Source organism: Carlito syrichta, unplaced genomic scaffold (genome assembly GCF_000164805.1).
Source record: "Carlito syrichta isolate Samal-C Ts95f unplaced genomic scaffold, Tarsius_syrichta-2.0.1 Scaffold277815, whole genome shotgun sequence".
NCBI classification, from domain to species: Eukaryota; Metazoa; Chordata; class Mammalia; order Primates; family Tarsiidae; genus Carlito; species Carlito syrichta.
Genome location: NW_007221911.1, coordinates 542,283 through 561,665, shown reverse-complemented (window position 1 = coordinate 561,665; position 19,383 = coordinate 542,283). Strand labels below are relative to the sequence as shown.

General features: G+C 36.1%; 1 protein-coding gene across 1 annotated transcript in view; it reads left to right on the top strand.

The window, feature by feature from the left end:
- The window catches only part of LOC103254383 (pappalysin-2-like), a 158,676-nt gene that overhangs the window by 38,299 nt on the left and 100,994 nt on the right, over window positions 1-19,383 (top strand). The window lies entirely within an intron of this gene.

Genomic DNA, 19,383 nt, shown 5'->3' with positions numbered 1-19,383 from the left:
ACCAACCTCCTTCATGGGCAGTACTGCTGTCTGCATCTATCACCCAACAACTGTGGATCATCTGGGGTTCCACATCTGCTGTTACCCACCAAGGCTTGTGCACTGGGGGCCATGTTCTCTGAGGTTGCGAAGAGCAGCTCCAATGCAACACAGAGATCGTACCTGGTCTTAAGATGCAGTTCTGCTCTTCCTAGAGGTTGTCCTGGAGCACTTCTCTGCCCAGATGTCAGAGAGTCTGATCAGTTTCTATGCCGGCTGCTGTTCCTATCACCAATGGGGTCAATAGCTCCCTCTCCAGCAGTTACCACAGTCTCTGGATCTCAGGACCCGGTGGCAAGACTATGGAGCCCAGTCCCGGTCCAGGGTGGCTTCTCCCTGATGTTTCCTCAGGACTCTGCCTCAGGCTTCCTTGCTGCACTCCCACTGCAGGCCTCACTGTGGACATTCAGCCTGGTGCTTTGGTGTTGGGGTAAGCAATCACTCCAGGGATTCTTCCCCAGAAAAGCTCTGCTGATTTTAGAAAATGGTGCTCAGTTTCTGCACTCCAGTAAGCACTAGGGTCCAAGCAGAGCAGCTGGAGGGCCCTGGCTACTTGCTCTTGAGTCCCCACTCAGTCAGCCTCTCTCACTCCCACTTGCACATAGAAACACATGCAGAATTATCCATATAGTCACTCACACACACAGGGACTTGCCCAGTCTGACTGGTTATGCCACCATCTTCTTGGAAATCCCAATGTTTAGTTTTAAACTTACCAACTTACTATTTGTTATTCATTTGTTTCATTATGTTCTTATTTTTCTCTTTCTTACTCTTTGTAGATTAGATACATATTTTACTATTTGATTTTTCATTCTATCGGTTTGTTAGTGTATTATTAGAGTTTTTCAGAGAGACAGAACCAATAGGATATATATTGTAGTTAGACAATAGTAGATAGATAAGAGGGAATTTATTAGGGGAATTGGTTCATATAACTATTGAGGCTGAAAAATCTCATGATAGGCCATCTGTAAGTTAAAGATTCTGGGATTCCAGTGGGATAGATCAGTTCAAGCCCAGAAGCCTCAGAACCAAATAAACCAATGTTATAATCCTCAGTGTGAGGTCAAATGCCCAAGAGCCCTGGAGCTGCTGGTGCAAGTCCCAGAGGCCAAAGGCCAAAGAACTTGGAATTCTGCTGTCAAGTTCAGAAGAACAGAAGAGTACCTTGTTCCAAAAGAGAGTGAGAAAATTCTTCTCTTCTTTCACTTGTTTGTTTCATCTGAGTCCCCAGCTGGTTAGATGGTCCCCATCCACATAGAGAGTAGTTCTTACTCTCCCAGTCCACCAACTCACATGCAAGTCTCTTTGGAAATGATGTTTCATCAGCTATCTAGGCATTCCTCAATCCAGTCAAGTTGACACCAAAAATTTACCATTACAGGTAGTTTATACTTTTATTATCTAAGGTGTTACCCTTGAGGTTGCAGCATACATTCTAAGCTTGTTAAGAGTCTACTATAAACCAGTACTTTCACAATTTCATACTTAATAAGAGTACCTCATTTACTGCTTCCTGGCTTTAGAAAGTAATATGGATTTAAATTCCCCCAATATTGACCCACTCCAGTGCTCTTCTCTTCATTCTTTTCTACATTTCTTTGTTTCCATTTTGTATTTTTTGTTTGGCTTGAGGAAATCCATTTATTATTTCTTTTAACGTGGGCCTGCTGGCAGTGAATTCTTTCAGTTATAGTGTGACTGTAATATCTTTATTTGGCTTTCATTTTCAAAAGTTAGTTTTGTTTGGTATAAAATTCTAGATAGCCAGTTGCTTTATCATTCAAAGACTTTATCCCATTATCTTTTCACTTCCATACTTTCTTTAGAGAGTTAGCTGTACGTCACACACACACACACACACACACACACACACACACACGTTTATATATGATATATGTATATGTTTATATGTGTGCATATATAGATATATATTTGAAGGTATTATCTTTTATTCTCTGATTCTTTTAATATATTCTCTTTGTCTTTTGTTTTCAACAGTCTTTCTATGATGTCTCCAGGCCTGATTTTCTTTGCATAAATCTGGCTAAAAGCTTGTCAAGATTCTCAAATCTTTGGCTTAATATCTTTCCTTAGTTTTGGAAAAAAATGCTTCAAGAATTGTTTCTACTAGGTTACTTTTTTCTTTTTTTGGTCACCAAATGTAGATGCATTATGCCTCTTTGTTGTATATCTTTTGTCCCTTTTTTCTTCTATTTTTTTAAAATTTCCTTTTTATCCATGCCATAGTTTGTTTATTTTATACTGACATATATTCTGTTTTAATAGTCCCATATTTTGCTTCATATAATCAGCTGTTGAACTATTTAAGTCCTTAATTTGTGTTATTTTACTGTATTTCTGGAATACTGTTTTTTTTTTTTTTTTGAGTTGGAGTCTCACTCTGTTGCCCAGAATGGAGTGCAGTGGCCGCTCCCAGCCACTGCAGCCTCAACCTGCTGGGCTTCAGGGATCCTTCCGCCTCAGCCTTCCGAGTAGCCAGAATTACAGGTATGCGCTACCACGCCCAGCTGATTTTTTGATTTATTGTAGAGATGAGGTCTCACCAAGTTGCCCAGGTGGGTCTCGAACCCACAGGCTCAGGCAATCCACTCACCTCAGCCTCCCAAAGCGCGGGATTACAGGCTGAGCCACCGAGCCCGGCTTGGAATACTTATTTAATTTTTCATGTCTATTTTTATTTTCTTTTAAATTCTCCATCTTATAGTCTACTTTAAAAAAAATAGTAAAATCATTTTAAAGTGTGTGTCTGTTAACACCATATCATGGTGACCAAAGGTTTATATTGGCTATTTTTGCTTTTAATTTTTGTTTATTTGGGCATTCTACTGTCATAATGAATAATGTTTTAACTGAATATCAGATACTAAATAAATTTGTAGAAGCTATGGCTAATAATATCTTTCTTTCATGATTATTTTTATATGTAGTAAGATTTGGGAAAGATCACTTTGATCCAATAAGTAATCAAGATGTTTCAATTTTGTGCTTCTGTATTTGTAAGCCCTTATATATTTTTCAGTTTTTTTCTTTCTTCTAAGGCCTAGTCCTTCAGGGGTCTCAGCTTATAACTTGAATTGGGCTCTCTATGTTGATAGTCTCTGAAGTACAATTTCTATTTCCTCAGCATTAAGTGTTTGCCAAAAATTCTTTTGAGTTTTTTGACTTCTTGCTTGCCAATTCCTGCTTGGCTTTTTACACTTTTATTTTGCATCACTTAGGATTTGAAAAATACCTCAAAGGCTAAAGTAGCACAGCATATTAGGTTCCCTCAATATGTGTGTGTGTGTGTGTGTGTGTGTGTGTGTGTGTTGAGATATTAGACTTTTAAGTCTTGACTACCTTGGTTGTTCTCAAAAGATTTTAAACATTACTCTTTTTTTTCTTTTGTTTACTTAATTCATGTTTCATGATTATTCTTGTCAGGAGAGTTTTTCTACTACAAGCTATTTCGTTATAACTGGAAGCAAAAATCTTCAGTTAGAATTATTTTAACATATGTCAATTAGCTGCATCTTATGCATTATGTTTGAATCTGGTCTTGGTATATTTTCTGTTACTATAACAGAACACCACAGACTAGGTAATTTACAAAGAAAAGAAGTTTATTTGGCTCATGGTTCTGGAGACTGTGAAGTCCAAGAACATGGTGCTGGCATCTGCTTGGCATCTGGTAAAGGCCTTTTTACTGTACGAAAACATGATGAAAGGGCAGAAGGCAAAAGAGTACATGTGGGTGAGAGCTGACTTTTATAACAAAGCCAATCCTGCAGTAATTAATCACCCTGTGATAACAGCATTAATCTATTCATGATTGCAGGGCCTTCATGACCAAGTTTCCAACACATAGACTTTTGGGGGACACATATAAAACATAGCATACCCAATTCTTACTAAAAGTGATCCAGGGGAAATAGTCATTGTATTAGAAAAAATTACTAGTATTACTGAAAGTTCAGTTAATACTTAAGATCTATTTTAAAATAAACTGGTTAAGATTTTGTTTTTTAAAAAAAAGTTTTTTGAGGACTATAGGATTTCTGACCCTTTTTTGTTCCTTTTAGTACACTTTTATCTTGATTTGATACACCAATGTGATTTGTGTGCAATTTTTCAGAGACAAATTTATTGCACAAGTGAGAAACAACAGCACTGGAAAACATTAGTCTTAAATATATCTTTCAAAAATCCTCACTTACAAAAATGCTACTTGCCCAACAATATTTCTATCATTTTAGTTCACATTTACTGAGGTAACATTCTCTTAGATTTTTTTCCTTCCAATCTTGAGCCAATACATCAAAATGTAAGAATTTTCTTACATAGAATAAAATGTAAATACTTTTTATTATTTATAATAATAAGCACATTTAAAAGCCATTTATTATTTACAAAGTTCATTATCATGCACTTTTTGTGTTTAGTACCTACAATAGCCCTATGATTTTGGCAAGGTAGGCATTTTTGTATTTTACTGATGTGTAAAAAATAAGACTCAAAGAGCTTTGTCTACGTTACTTAAGTATAAAATAGTAATCCTGAAGCTCAAATTTATGCCTTTTTTACTCTATTCCTATGTTTATTCATCTATACTATGTTGCCCCATTCATTAAGCATCTGCAATATGCCAAAACCAGGATTAGCACAGGAGATAGACAAGGGAACACAGCCTGAGCAGGGAAATAAATTAAAACATGTGGAATTGAAAAAAGCAGGCTTACCATCTTTTGTTGGGTTTCTTCTAAATTCTTTTTTTTTTTTCCTTTGACCTAGGTCTGACTTTGTAGCTGGAGTGCAGTGGCATGATCACAGCTCACTGCAGCCTCATACTCCTGGGTTCAGGCCATTCTACCTCAGCATCCCAAGTACCTGGGACCATAGGCATGCCCCACCATGCCCAGTTAATCTTATATATACATATATTTTTAGAGACAAAACCTTGCTGTGTAACCTAGACTGGTCCTGAACTCCTGGGCTCAAGGAATCCTCCCATTTCCACCTTTCAAATGCTGGCATTACAGGTGTGAGCCATCAGACCTGGTCATATTTTTTGTACGTTCTTGAAAGACCGTGTATCTATTAATCTAGTCCATAAGATTTATTAAATGCTTATTGTAAACTCTTGGTGCCATTGGGGGATAGAGAAAGAAACAGAAGGCATGATTCCTCCCAGAAAGTGTTTTGAATCTAAGTAATATAGACAACAAATGAAGCAATTTGAGAAGCAGATACTCAATAAGTACTTGTTGTTTGGTTTCACAGGGATCCCATCAACATATGCAAAATCATATGTTCATGTTTATTTTCATGCCTGTTCTAAAATGTCTCCAATTTGGAATGGTCTCGTTCAGGCTGGACTGGTTAGTAATCCTAACAGAAACCACCACATGCTCACAGTATTTTAAATACCAGGGTCCTCCACATCAGTTATAAATTACAGACCACTGTCTGGAAACCCTTGCTACATAAAGCTCAAAGCCTGTTAACCATAATTTCCTTTCTTTCTTTGTTTGGGTTCAACTATCCAAACACTGAGTATGAATCTTTAACAGAAAATGCAGTGTATGTATAATTGATTCAGTTTGAAAGATGAAATCCCTAACATCAGGCACCAAGGGGAAAGAAATGCACTGATTGAAATTTACTTTGTTCCAAATATTTTATTATTAATTTTTATACAAATTCTTTGTCAGAAATATGATTTTCTCCATCTAAAAAGATTATATTAAATCTCAGAGATGCTGGACATTTTGGACAACATAACTAGTAGAGAGACAGATAGAATTATAATTCAGATCCTATTTACTTCAAAGCACATGGTTCTTACTGTTTATTTATTTGAACCAGGGTCTTACTCTGTTGCTCAGGCTGGAGTGCAGTGGCATGATCACTGCTCACTAAAGCCTCGACCTCCTGGGCTCATGCAATCCTTTTGCCTCAGTTTCTCGAGTAGCTGGAACTACAGGCATGAGCCACCAGGCCTGGTTAATTTTTTAATTTATTTATTTTTCTAGGGTCAAAGTATTGTTATGTTGCCTATGTTGGGCTCAAGCAATCCTCTCACTCAGGACTCCCAAAGTGCTGGGATTATAGGCGTGAGCCACCACACCCAGCCAAGTCATTCTCTTAAGATTTGGGAAATCTTTTCTGTAAAGAGTCAGGTGAAAAATATCTTAGGGTTTGTGGGCCATGTGGCCTTTGTCACAACTACTTAACATTATGGTTAGCATGAAGGCAGCCATAGACAGTATATAAATGAACAAGCATCAACTATTTTCCAATAAAATCATATTTATAAGCACTGAAGTTTGAATTTCATATAATTTTCATATTATTTGTGTTTAAAATAATTGTTTTAGCCATTTGAAAATGCAAAAGCCATTCTTAGCTCACAGGTCATAAAAAACAACAGGCATTTGGTCAAATTTGGTCTATGGGCCCTAGTGTACTAACATTTAGAACCTTTGCCTTATTCTCACAACATGATAAAAGTCACATTTAATTCTCTTTAGAAGACACTGCTTTATATTAACAATATGTTTTGCTGAGGAGGGATTCAAAGATGGATGAATTACCATCTTCATCCTTGAGGTACCTACATATACAGCAGTGGGCATGTTTACAAAGAGATTGTAGAAGAGAGGATATGTAAAGTCATGTGTGACAGAATGGTGTGCAATAAACTCAAAGGACCTGGCAACTAATTGGACATAGGGATAGAAATAAGCCTTATCTCAGGTTGAATTCTCCCATTCATCACATCTTTCACAACCCTCTACACACACGCATGTGTGCACACACAAACACACACACACACAACTCACACTCAGGGTTTTAGTCACTTAATTATAACAGATTTCTTTTAGTGCTGAAATATGCCAGAGTTTTCATATCTCCATAGCTTTCCAGGTAGGAAACTCATGCTTTTTCTTCTCTGTAAATGCTTTAGCCACTTTGTCTCTCCAAGAAATATATACTCACCTTCTAAAATTTAGCTCAAGGTTATTTCCTTTGTAAAACCTAACTTTTTCTGAATTTCTCTTCCACCCCCAGTAGTATAATTGATCACTTCCTCTTCATACACACTTCTATCAAACTGCCCTTGTATTTCACCCTTCTTGTTTACCTGTCTATCTCTCCATCCTATGGACTGTAAGGATTTTGTAGGCAGAGGCCATTTGTAGTCAAGGTTGTATGTCCAGCACTGAGCACAGAGCATACTTGTTTTAATATTCAAAACTGTTTGGTAATTGGGAGACCGAGGCAGGTAGATCACTTGAGGCCAGAAGTTCAAGACCAGCTTGGACAACATACATAGTGAGACCTCATCTCTACCAAAATAACAACAACAAACCTGAGTGGTGAATGCATAAATAAATAATAGGATGTTAGATCTTAATTTTGGTACCTGGAAGCATATTGATAATATTACTTATGACACAGAACAGAGGTAAATAAGTAGGGCCATGTACAGGCTAGATTGAAAAGGGGTGGGTGGCAGAGACCAGAAATAGAGGCAAATCATCTTTTCTTACAAAAACTTTTTTTGTTAAAGGACTATAGTTTGGGTAAGAATTACATCAGATAAATTTTCAAGGATGAGGAAAATTGTGATTCTCTTTGATTGCAGTACATTGGATTCTCTAGGAAGTAGACTCTGAGATAGAATTTAATATTCAGGCTATTTACTATGGCATGGCCTAAGGATCAATATCTATGGGGAAGAAGGAAAGAAGTATAAGTTGGTGAAAAAAGTTGAGCAACCCTAGTAATAGGCTCCCTTGATCTCTCCTATGTAGAAAGAATATACATGATTGCACAGGGAAAGGCCATGGAAAGTGGAATTACACTGCTGTATGATCCTGACATCATAATAATATTATTTAAATGTAGGTTTTAGTAAGTTAGAGATGCATATTACAATTCATAGATCAATCACAAAAAAATACATATACACACAAATAGCTGTAGGGAATTGTCAGAGAGAAGATCAAATGTAATAATAAAATAAATGGATTCACTCAAAAGAAGTCAGTAAAAGAGAAACTAAGAAACAAATAACAGATGAAACCAAGAAAAAATATACCAAGATGATAGACTTAAACCCAACTATAACAGTAATTACATTAAATATAAATTGTCTGAAAACCCTACCAAAAAGGCAGAGATTTTCAGATTCCATAAAACTAACCAATTCTAAACTGCATATTTTAAAAAACGCACTTCAAATATAAAGACATACAGACTGAAAATGAAATGGTGAAAAATTATGTACTATGTAAACCCTAAGCATAAGAAAGTTGATGTGCTATGTAATATCTGACAAAATAGATTTCAAAGCAAAGTATTACTAGAGATAAACAGGGACATTTCATAATAATAAATGGGACAATTTATCAAAAAGTCATAATCTTGTTATTACTTGAAGTACCCAAAAACAGACCCTCAAAATAAATTAATTAAAAACTGACATAATTGATTAAGAAACAGCTGGAGTCATGAGCATAGCTAAAGATTTTTATCATCTATCTCTTAGTAATTGATCTAATAAGCAAACAAGAAAATCAGAGCAAATATATAAGATTTGAAAATTATTATCAAATATCATGATCTAATTGACATTTGTAGAAACATGGCACTCACAATTGTAGAATGCATATGGTATATTTACCAAGATAGACAATATACTAGACCATAAGACAATTCTCAATAAACTTCCAATGATTGGACTCATACAGAGAAATGAGTAACAGTATACCTAGGAAATCCTCAATTTTTTGTAATTAAGCAGTACATTTCTAAATAATCCATAGTTCAAAGAGGATTTTATCAAGGAAATTAGAAAATATTTTCTATGTAATGATAATGAAACAACATATGAAAATTTGTGAATGCAATTAAAATAGTACTTACAGGGCACATTACAGGAACTTTAGTAAGTACTTACTTAAATCCCTATATCTAGAATAAAAAAGAAGTGTAAAATCAATAATCAGAGTTCCTACCTGAAATAACTAGAAAGGGACAAAATTAAAACCAAAGCAAAAATTTAAAACATAGCATAGAAGAGGAGAAATCTGTGAAATTTTAAAAAATATTCAGTATCATCACTGTTGTTTTACTTTATTTGGAAATAAACCCAGTAATTTGGACTTTTAATTTTATACTTTATGAGATACAAAAGAAGTTAAACATAAATTATGAAACAGAGAAGTAAAATCATAGTTGTTTACTTGTAAATTGACTTAAAATTGAAAAGTGAAGAAAGCAACCTGAAAATTGTTTCAATTAGTATCATAGCTTAAGACAAAGTTAAGATGAGAATAAATGTGCCCCCTAATTTTAAACAATCATCAATAAAGAAAATATGATTAAAGAAATATCTCATTTACAGTAGCAAGAGAATGGTGAAAATGATTAGGAATAAATCTAAAAAGAAATTTGAAAAATTAATATGAAGAATGTCACTGAAGGACACCAAGAGGTCTTGAATGAATGAAAAGGCACAAAATGGTCTTGCCTAGAAAGACTCAATGGCATATGAATGCCAGTCCTCTCTACATCTTTTTTTTTTGGAGTCTCACTCTGTCACCCAGACTGGAGTGCAGTGGCCGCTCCCGGCTCCCACAGCCTCGACCTGCTGGGCTCCGGTAATCCTTCTGCCTCAGCCTTCCAAGTAGCTGGAACTACAGGTGCATGCTACCACGCTTGGCTAATTTTTTTTATTTATTGTAGAGATGAGGTCTCACCAAGTTGCCCAGGTGGGTCACGAACCTGCGGACTCAGGCAATCCACTCACCTCAGCCCCCCAAAGGCACGGGATTACAGGCTGAGCCACCGAGCCCGGCTCTCTCTACATCTTTAAGCTTCACATAATCCCAGCAAAAATCCTAATAAGAATTTATTTTAAATTACAAAATTGATTTTAATATTTTATGGAGGTTTTGAAAAAGAGACATAATGGAGGTCTCGCCTTTTCAGATATTAAAATATACCAGAAAATTATAATGATTAAAACATCAAGCTTGCTAACAGATGAATAAAGAGATTAGTGGAACAGGGGTGTTCAGGAATATACCCCCAAAATATAGACAAACATGTAGACATAACCTTAAATTTAATAATTTTAAGACAATGAGAATAGTGCATCATTTCCACATGTCCTTGCCTCAACTTAACATGACCCAATTAACTAAATTTAATCAGTCTGATGGGAACAAAGTGATATTTTATTTTTATTATATTTTACATTTTTCTTATTATTAGTGGAGTAGAATATTCATTTATATAATAATTACCAGACATTTGAGTGTTTTGTTCTCTTTAATTGTAATAATAGTTTTTGCTAAGGTTGCAAAGATATTTTTTATTTTTAAAAATTAGTTCTAGAGTTTTGTCTTTCAAATTCTAGCTTTTAACTTATCTGAAATTTGTTCTTGTATGTAGAATAAGATAGAGATTTACTTTAAAAATATATATGATAAGCTAATTTTTCTAACACTATTTGTTAAAACATACACCCTTGTCCTGATAATTTGTGGTGCTATGTTGATTATATGTCACGTTTGGGATAATACATAAATCTGATTTTCAACTCTTCATTGTACTCCATTGGTCTTTTTTCCTGTTCCTTATACCAGCAATGCAATGTTTTATTACTATGGCTTTAACTATGTAAACATATACGGTAGGACATATCTCCCTCCTTCCCTCCCTCTTTCTGCATGTCTTTTTCAAAATTTAATTAGCTTTTCATTATTCATGAGCACTTGTTTCCATATAAATTTTATAGGTCATTTTTTTCTGCCACTTGAAAATATACTCATTCATATGATCTGAATTTCATTAACCACTTGATTTGCATCAATTCACATGATTATGTGACTTTTCTCTTTTGCATTGATAGAGTTTTTTTTAGACACCAAATCATTTTTGCCTTTGTAGAGTGAAACTACATATTTATTATATTTTAAATGTATTGTTGGATTTTACTAGCTAGTCTTTTATGTTGGTTTTTTGCATCTGTATTCATATGTGGAATTAGTTTGCATATTCCTTATTTGAATATTCAGATTATAGAAATCTCATACAATTAGTTGTGTAGTTTTCTTATTTTTTATTTTCTGAAACCACTTGAATAAAATACAGATTATCTGTTCCTTCAAGATTTGACTAGACCTACCTGTAAAACCAACTGGCTTTGGGCTTATTTGAGGAAAGACATGATTGCCATTTACATTTTTTGACTTTTTATTCATATTTTCTTTTTTATTTTTTCCAGTTTGAATGACTATTTCCAGAAATTTATCAGTTCTTCCACATATTCAGTTAGTGCTGATAGTTGTTCATAATGTATTTTTATTATTTTTCAACTCTATTTTATCTATAGTTATTACCCCCTTTCTAGTGTATGTCTTCAAACCTTCTTTTTCTCTTTTTCTTTCATGATTACACATACATGGAATTTGTCTGACTTATTAGTGTCTTTGAAGAATAATTTTTAGTTTCATTCATCTCTCTTTTTGTTCTATAGTTTATTGATTTCTATCCTTATCTTTATTATTTCCTTTTTTCTTGTTTCTCTGGATTTATACTGATGTTCTTTTTTGAGGTTTTTGCGTTGAATGCTTGGCTAATTTGTTTTTGGTGTTCCATAACTTTTCCCTCTGAGTATTGCTTTAATTGTGCCCCATAAATTTCGACATATAAAGCTTTTGTTGTTATTCAGTCCTAAGTATTTTGTAATACTCTTATAATTTCTTTTTAAAACCTTGGGTTTTTTAATAGCATTTTGTTTGTTTGTATCTAGCGCTGATTTTCGGAGCATAACAACTTTTTATTGAGTCAGCTGTGTCATTATTAGAGAGTTTTTTCTCCTTCTCCTGGCCCTACATTTTATTAGGAAGCATTTAAATAGAGAGCCTTTATTCATTCAGGAATTAAGGATCAGTTCACAGTAAATATGTGTGCCCTGCATCATTCCCTAGCCAAAGAGTTGACCACTCTTACAATTTTCACTATTTTTGTTCATATACACAAACAGTTACAAAATTATCTTCTTCATTCTTCTGTTTTTAAAATTTGTGTTCTCTTCTTTTCCCATTTCATTTGTGTTTTTGTTATTGTGCATTATTTCCCTTAGCTTGACATGTTTTATTTTTTATAACCGACAAATAAAATTATGTATATTTGTAGTGTACAACATGATATTTTGATATATGTATACATTGTGAAACGCTTACTATAATCAAGCTTATTGTGTATTCTTATACTTTTTCAACTTGGATTGCAGAAAAAAATAGAACAGTAGTTAAATTTAAATTTAAGACAGAAAATAATTTTTTAATATAAGTATTTCTATGCAATATTTGGGCATACTTATACTAAAAAATTCATTGTTTATTAGATATTCAGGTTTAAGTAGACATCCTGTTTTTGGTTTGTTTTTGTTAAACCTGCGAAAATTTTTTCAGTTTTAAAAATTTAGTCAGTCAGACATTAATCACTTATGCAGAGATGGATTCAACCATTCAGGAAACTATCCAGATTTTATAATTTAGCAAAAAAGAAAAGCCCATGTTAGAAAGCACCAAGTTCAATCACCGCTTTGGATCTTTGGCTTTGTTCATAGGAAAGTTGACAAGACGCTTTCTTAGAGCCTGTTTACATTGGATCTTTGGCTTTGTTCATAGGAAAGTTGACAAGACGCTTTCTTAAAGCCTGTTTACATTGAATTCTAACAATAATTGTTATTTGAATTTTCAGTCAGCTATAGAAAAGGAGTGACAAATTATTAGGGAAAGTAGAAACTAGGAGAAAATATACACTCAGAAGACCAGTAATATAAGCCTTGTTTTTCCCATTAGTCAGTCAAGTGACCTTATAAAAGTCATATAACCTCTCTGGGCATCAGCTTTCTTTTTAAATTTCTTTCAAATGAAGTGTTTGGACTAGACTCCTTTCTAGTTCGGCATTTAAGTTTAAGCTTTATGGTGACTTTTAAAAAGAAAAGGATAGCAAACAAATTTGATGAATAAAAGTATTACAGTCTTAGATTACTAACTACTAAGGGCATAGAGAGTTATAGCTATTACCACCTTAAAAACTTTGTGACTCAAAATGTGATTGGCCTGCAGAAGCATTGGCATCCCCAGAAAGCTTGTTAAAAATGCAGGATCTCAGTTCTGCTAACTTGTAATCTGCATTTCAACAAGATCATCAGGTGATTTTTGTATGCATGTTCAAGTTTGAGGAGCACTGCTTCAGAGGATTCTTATCTCAGCATTCAGTAAATTGATTGATGTTCCAAATGATGTTAAATTGCCTCCAATTCATCAAGTGAAAATTCACTGAAGTGCAGGATTCTCTATTTAAGAAGGCAGATCATTTTCTAATGTATATCGGAATTCTTTCTATAGTCATGATTGAAATTTTTAAAACATTCTTGTGCTTCAAAAGAAAATCTACTGTTATTTGAAAAATTAACCTAGGTGGATCTTTGATTTTCTGGGAATCCTGCAAAAACAAGATGACTATGTATATGATTTTCATTTCCATCAAAAACTTGCCTGGTGCACTGAAAGAGAATCTCTCAGCGGCTGAATAGTGTATTCCCAGAGGGTAACACACTAATTTCCTCCTTTTCCTGTTTGATTGCTACTCATCTACTTTTTATTGATTTTTACGTGGAAGATTTTGCCAGTCCCTGACATGGCAACTTCATAGACTCTAAGTTTCATGATTAATTGGGATAGCAATGTTTTTCATCCAGGATGGAAACCCACCCAGCTTCATCCTCCCTTGCTTATGTTCTGTTCCCAAGGGAACACTTTTTCTCACTTTCAGGTTTTGTCTTAGATGAGGTTTCCCCAGGACTCAGACTCAGAGATGAAGATTTGCATGTAGAAAGTTTACTGAGAACTCCCATCGGATCAACATCTATGTGGGAATGGAAGAACTAGTGCAGGACAGAGGAAGGAGGGAAGCCAAAACAGCCCTGCATGGATATCAGCATCCCATGGCCCTTCAGAGTTGTACCACCCCATAAACAACTCACCTTTACCAAAAGATCATTGGACATTGGCTGCCCACGCCACCTCCCACTCCAGGAAAGTGACATGGTCTTGTGTACGAAGGCTTTTTTCCTTTGAAGGCAATTTTTAGAAAGATACTTTGCTGTGAGCTGAGTGCTACAGTCATGAAAGAGGAGATGTGCATGACACATCACAGTACCCAACACAGATTTGGTTTTGTCCTCTTCTGACCCTCCTTTTAAGTCCCATAAGCTCTTCTAACACTGAATCTTTGCAGACTTAGCCCTGGTGTTTAAGATCACAGCTTGAGAAAATGCTCTTAGCAGGAATTGAGCCAGTCATCTGATTCTGATCCAGGCCTCTTTCACTGACTTGTCAAATAATATATTTTTCAATGCCTACCTTTGAGAGTAGAGACCATGATAATGGTGCCCTCTTTATTTCCCAACTTCGTGACAAGTTGATCTCACCCTTCTGAAAAAAAGAACCACACTGCCGGGCTCGGTGGCTCAGCCTGTAATCCCGCGCCTTTGGGAGGCTGAGGAGAGCAGATGGCCTGAGCTCGCGGGTTCGAGACCCGCCTGGGCAGCAAGACCTCATCTCTACAATAAATCAAAAAAAAAAAATCAGCCGGGCGTGGTAGTGCATGCCTATAATTCCGGCTACTCGGAAGGCTGAGGCGGAAGGATCGCCGGAGCCCAGCAGGTCGAGGCTGCAGTGGCTGAGAGCGGCCACTGCACTCCAGTCTGGGCGACAGAGCGAGACTCCAACTCAAAAAAAAAAAAGAACCACACAAACTCTGGGTGTTTGTAGGCTTACTTGTACTACAAAGGAATAACACAGGAAATCAGCTGGGTTTTGACCAATGTCCAGGCAGGGGCTTGGCCAGGAGAAGAAAGTCAAAACAGGCTCCAACCCACCTCCTCATTTTGACTCACGTCCTCAATCATGGAGGCAGCTAAGATGACTCATTGGCAAGCGGCCAGTTGCCTCAAACTCTTCCTTCATCTATTAGATTTGGATTTTAAGTAAGATCCCTTGGAACTTTGAGAGTCAGTATCTCCCTTGACAAAATTTCAGAAGCCTATACAGATAGCAATATTCTTAGATTGAACCACATAAAACTGCAAATATTTGATAATCTTTCTCCTACAAAAATGTAATATGGTTCACCCAGTAGTGCAAACATTTCTGTTGGCCCCTAATTAGAGCCTGAATGACTTTTAAAGATGTTTCTCGGCCCCATTAAAAATGCACAAAACTTTTATGCCTAAGAGCTTATGTGACTTCCTTTCAGCTCCCTTAAAATTATAGAAAGTTGTTATGCCTAAGAGCTTATGTGACTTCATTTTGAAAAGGAGTGAGAGCACAAGTGTCTATACATTTCCTGATCTATGATTTACTGCTCACCCCAGGTTAAGAACATTGGTACCGTCGAAAGAATAAAATGGGAAAACCCAAGTTCCTTTCTCACTAGCATTACCTAGGGAAAGTCATTTAAGCTTTCAGAATCCTAGTTTCTACTTCTATAGCATAACCTTTGTGTTCTAGGGTATTATCACTTTAAAACTATCCAGTAGGAATAAAAACCCCACGAGCTCAGTGTATGTTCTGACAAAGTATGCAATCATGTTTGGCAAACTGTGAAGTGCCATGCAAACAGAAGGTAGTGCCTGCCTGCTCTCTCCTGGTCAAGGGCCTTCCCTTTCCCTCTGAAATCAGGAAGGGCCATAGATAAGTGGAAATGAAAAGGCACAGAAAAAACAGCAACGCAGTGACTAACCAAAAGCATTTTAAACCTCAGAGAAGATTCTTTTCAAGTTTGTGGTGTAGTTTCAGGGTCTGCTCTCCAGTGACCACCACAAAGGATGACCTGGAAGTTGAAATGCTTGGCTTTGGAGTATATTGAGTGTGTCTGTGCCCAGCGGGCAGATTGAAGAGGGATTTCTTAAGTCCAAACAGTTCTGCATCAGAGAGACATTCTTTCAATCTTACCCCTCACCAGTGGCCAGCGGTTAGATTGAATAGCTAATGTGCAGGCTTTGGATGAAAAAGCAACTGAGTGTGTGGCTGGCTTTCTCCATCTGTCTGTCAGAATCTATCGATCTATATCTATCTATCTATCTATCTATCTATCTATCTATCTATCTATCTATCTGTCTGTCTATCTTTATATCTTCATATCTTCATATCTCTATCTATCTACCTATTTGATGTTTTCTCTTTATTTCAATATATTTTGTGATGGATTCACGGAAATAATTTCACCGGTAAGTCCTCAATCTTGAGACCATTCCCTAGACTTGAGAATTGTTTGATTTTCTAAAAGGAAATGTCTCCCTCCTGATATCTAGTTATAGGTTTTTTTTCCTTATAAGAGACATGCTCAAATTAATTGTACATTGCCCATGCAATACATTAATGCAATCTTCTTGTTAAAACAAATAAAACATTAGATAAAGTTGACAATCCTTTTGACTTCCTAACACTTTGGATTTTTCTCGTGGTGCATACCTGGTGCACCTCTCAGATCTGAGTAGTCTGGAGAGGTGCTTTGTCCTGATAGGTACTTTGTCTTGAAGTTCATAAGCATGCATTTAGTGTCGTAATCAGAGGAGTGTCACATTTGCAGTGGCAAAGGTAACATGGGGGTAGAGTAAGTAAGGTTTCCTGTTGCCAGATTATCTTTCTGTTGCTACTATTTGCCTTTCATGCTTAGGAACACAACATTCTTCATTTATTCAATATGTAGTAAAATTAGTCTGAACTATTATATATATATGTATACACACACACACACACACACACACACACATACACACACACCTAGATAGTTGTAACTTGGCTGTGGAAAGAGCAACTTTTAAGCATTTATTTAAATAAGAATAATGCACTTTTAGCTTTCTAATTACACTATCAATTCTAGTAGTTTCTATGCCTCTATGTATAGCAAAGGTAGATTTTTAAAAATAAAGACATGTTAAACTGAATTTTCTGAAAAGTCTATTAAAAGAATCACATATATAATGTATTTTTCATAGATTCAGTTTGCAAAGTAGTGATATACTCTATTCCAAAAACCTCAAATATTGACAATGTCCACAGAAATAGAACCTAGAATTCCAGTTCATATTTCTTTAAGTGTCAATTGAAAATAGCATGTGTCACATTTTTTAGTCTATACATTTCAGAAAAGTATAATTCTCTGTATGTTAAAACATACAGATGTATGTTTCATTTAAAATTTTTTATTTCTTTTCACCTTTTTCTTCTGCAGTGTAAACAGGATAATTTTTTTTTTAAATAAGAATTATTGAACATTGAGTCCTTACTGAATAATGGGCATCATCCTATGTATTTTCACACAATTTCATTTAATCTTTGTAGTTACTCTATGAGATAGGTAATATCTTGATTTCTCATCTGCAGGAGAGAGACTCAGGAGAGATGGATGGTTCGGATTTACCTAGTGAGTTGAGATCAATCCAAGAGTCAAACCCAGGGCTTCTACCTGGCCAGCTCTCTCTTCAGAACTGTGAATTTATTTGGTTCCTTTTGCCCCTGCTTGAATTGACTATGCATGTATATGCAGATTCAGACTGGCTTCTACTTTTGAGGCTTTAGTAGTTGTGGGAGAAAGTTTATGCTTCCTGTGTTTCTAGTTGCTGCTGTGGGACATTCGTGGGGTTCAAATGTGAATGAGACTTGGCTACCTTTCCATGTCTCTGGGAGAGGAAATTCCCAAGACTCGGCATCCCACAGCTTGAGAAAACACTTGTCTCTCTTTTTTTTCATGTAACCCAACATTCCTCTTCCCGGGTCTCCTTTGTAAGTTTTACCTGGGGTTTTCCCACTTAAGCCTCAGCCTGGAGATCCTGGCATAAACTCTTCCCATAATCACAGCACAGAGACACTGCCAACAGGAGCAAGCTTTAAGATCCAAAATAATTTGGTATTCAAAGACCTTTAGAGCAAGAAGGCATATTGCTAGGAGATGCAAAATGGTTGGAGGTTTTGGGCAGGGGCCCTCAGGAAAGAGAAACATACACCGTAAGACCTACCTCCACTAACTAGTTTCAGGTGGGTGGCATTTGTCATGGGACCCATCAGAAGAAGGGAAGACTGAGCTCTTCTATGCATGTGGAAGCCACTCTACTCTTCAGGTCTGAGGCTTAATGGGGGTAAAGCCACCAGGTACTTGTTTGGACTCTGTCTGCCTCTGCCTCAGAAAATGTCCCAGAACTTTCTTCCAGGATTCAGGTCTCTTTTGTGGTGTATGAAAAGGAAGAGGTTGTGGGAGTTCCCAGGGGGCTTTGATGTCATTTGATGCTGGAGTTGAAGGCTTTGAATTGGGCTCTTGGTTACCTTAGGATGTGTGTCATGTCTAGCCCTCATCCAGCCAGGGACAAAGGACTTCATATTGCAAGCCGTTACCTATGGGTCTGGATGTTTCTTAAGTTATGAAGGAATATTTATTACTTCAAAGAGGGGAAATAAAAACAGAGAAAAAAAGGCACTATAAAAAGCGAGAGTGTGGCTGGTCTTTCCCTCAAAGGAGGAGGGAGAGAAGGCAGAGCTGTGCTGCTTTGACCACTGCAAATCATAAAATCACCCTAATTAAGCCAGCAGTGCAAATGGACACTCTATAAACACACTGCCAAGACTCAGGAAAAATCAGTCTGTGGACAAGAAAAATTTCTTGTTAAAATGAAAAACAGGTTTTTCTCTCCTACTCCCCACTCTTAAAGGAGGCCCCTGTCACTGGGTGTTGTACCCTGTTTTTGTACTGAGAACAATTTTTCTGGTGCTTCATCACCCTTAGAATCTGATTTTAAAAATCTAGGGATATGCATGCTGAATGTTGTAAGATTCAGTACCGTATTCTGACAATATAACACTCATATAACACAAGGAAAAGTTGGATTTTATTCTCAGCAGAAATTAAGAGCAATGTTCAGCTACAGGAATTAAAACAAGAGTAGAATTACTGCATAAAATAAGTCCAGTGTAAAAAATAAGCAGTAGTGAGTAAAGGTACTGTCCTTTATCCTCTAAGATATTTTCTTTTCTATTACAGAATTTCCAGGGACAAAACTTATACTGTTTACCCTGAAAGTTTGTTGTAGTGTCAATCAGCCTAACCATCTAAGAATATTACTGAATGATAGATGTTAGCTCATTTTCCGGCCAGGAACATGCTTGGTGCACCAGGAAGACTGCATAACAATGAATGGTTTGGCAGATTCTAATTTCAGAAACAAACAGTCTCTGCATTAACCTCCCTCTT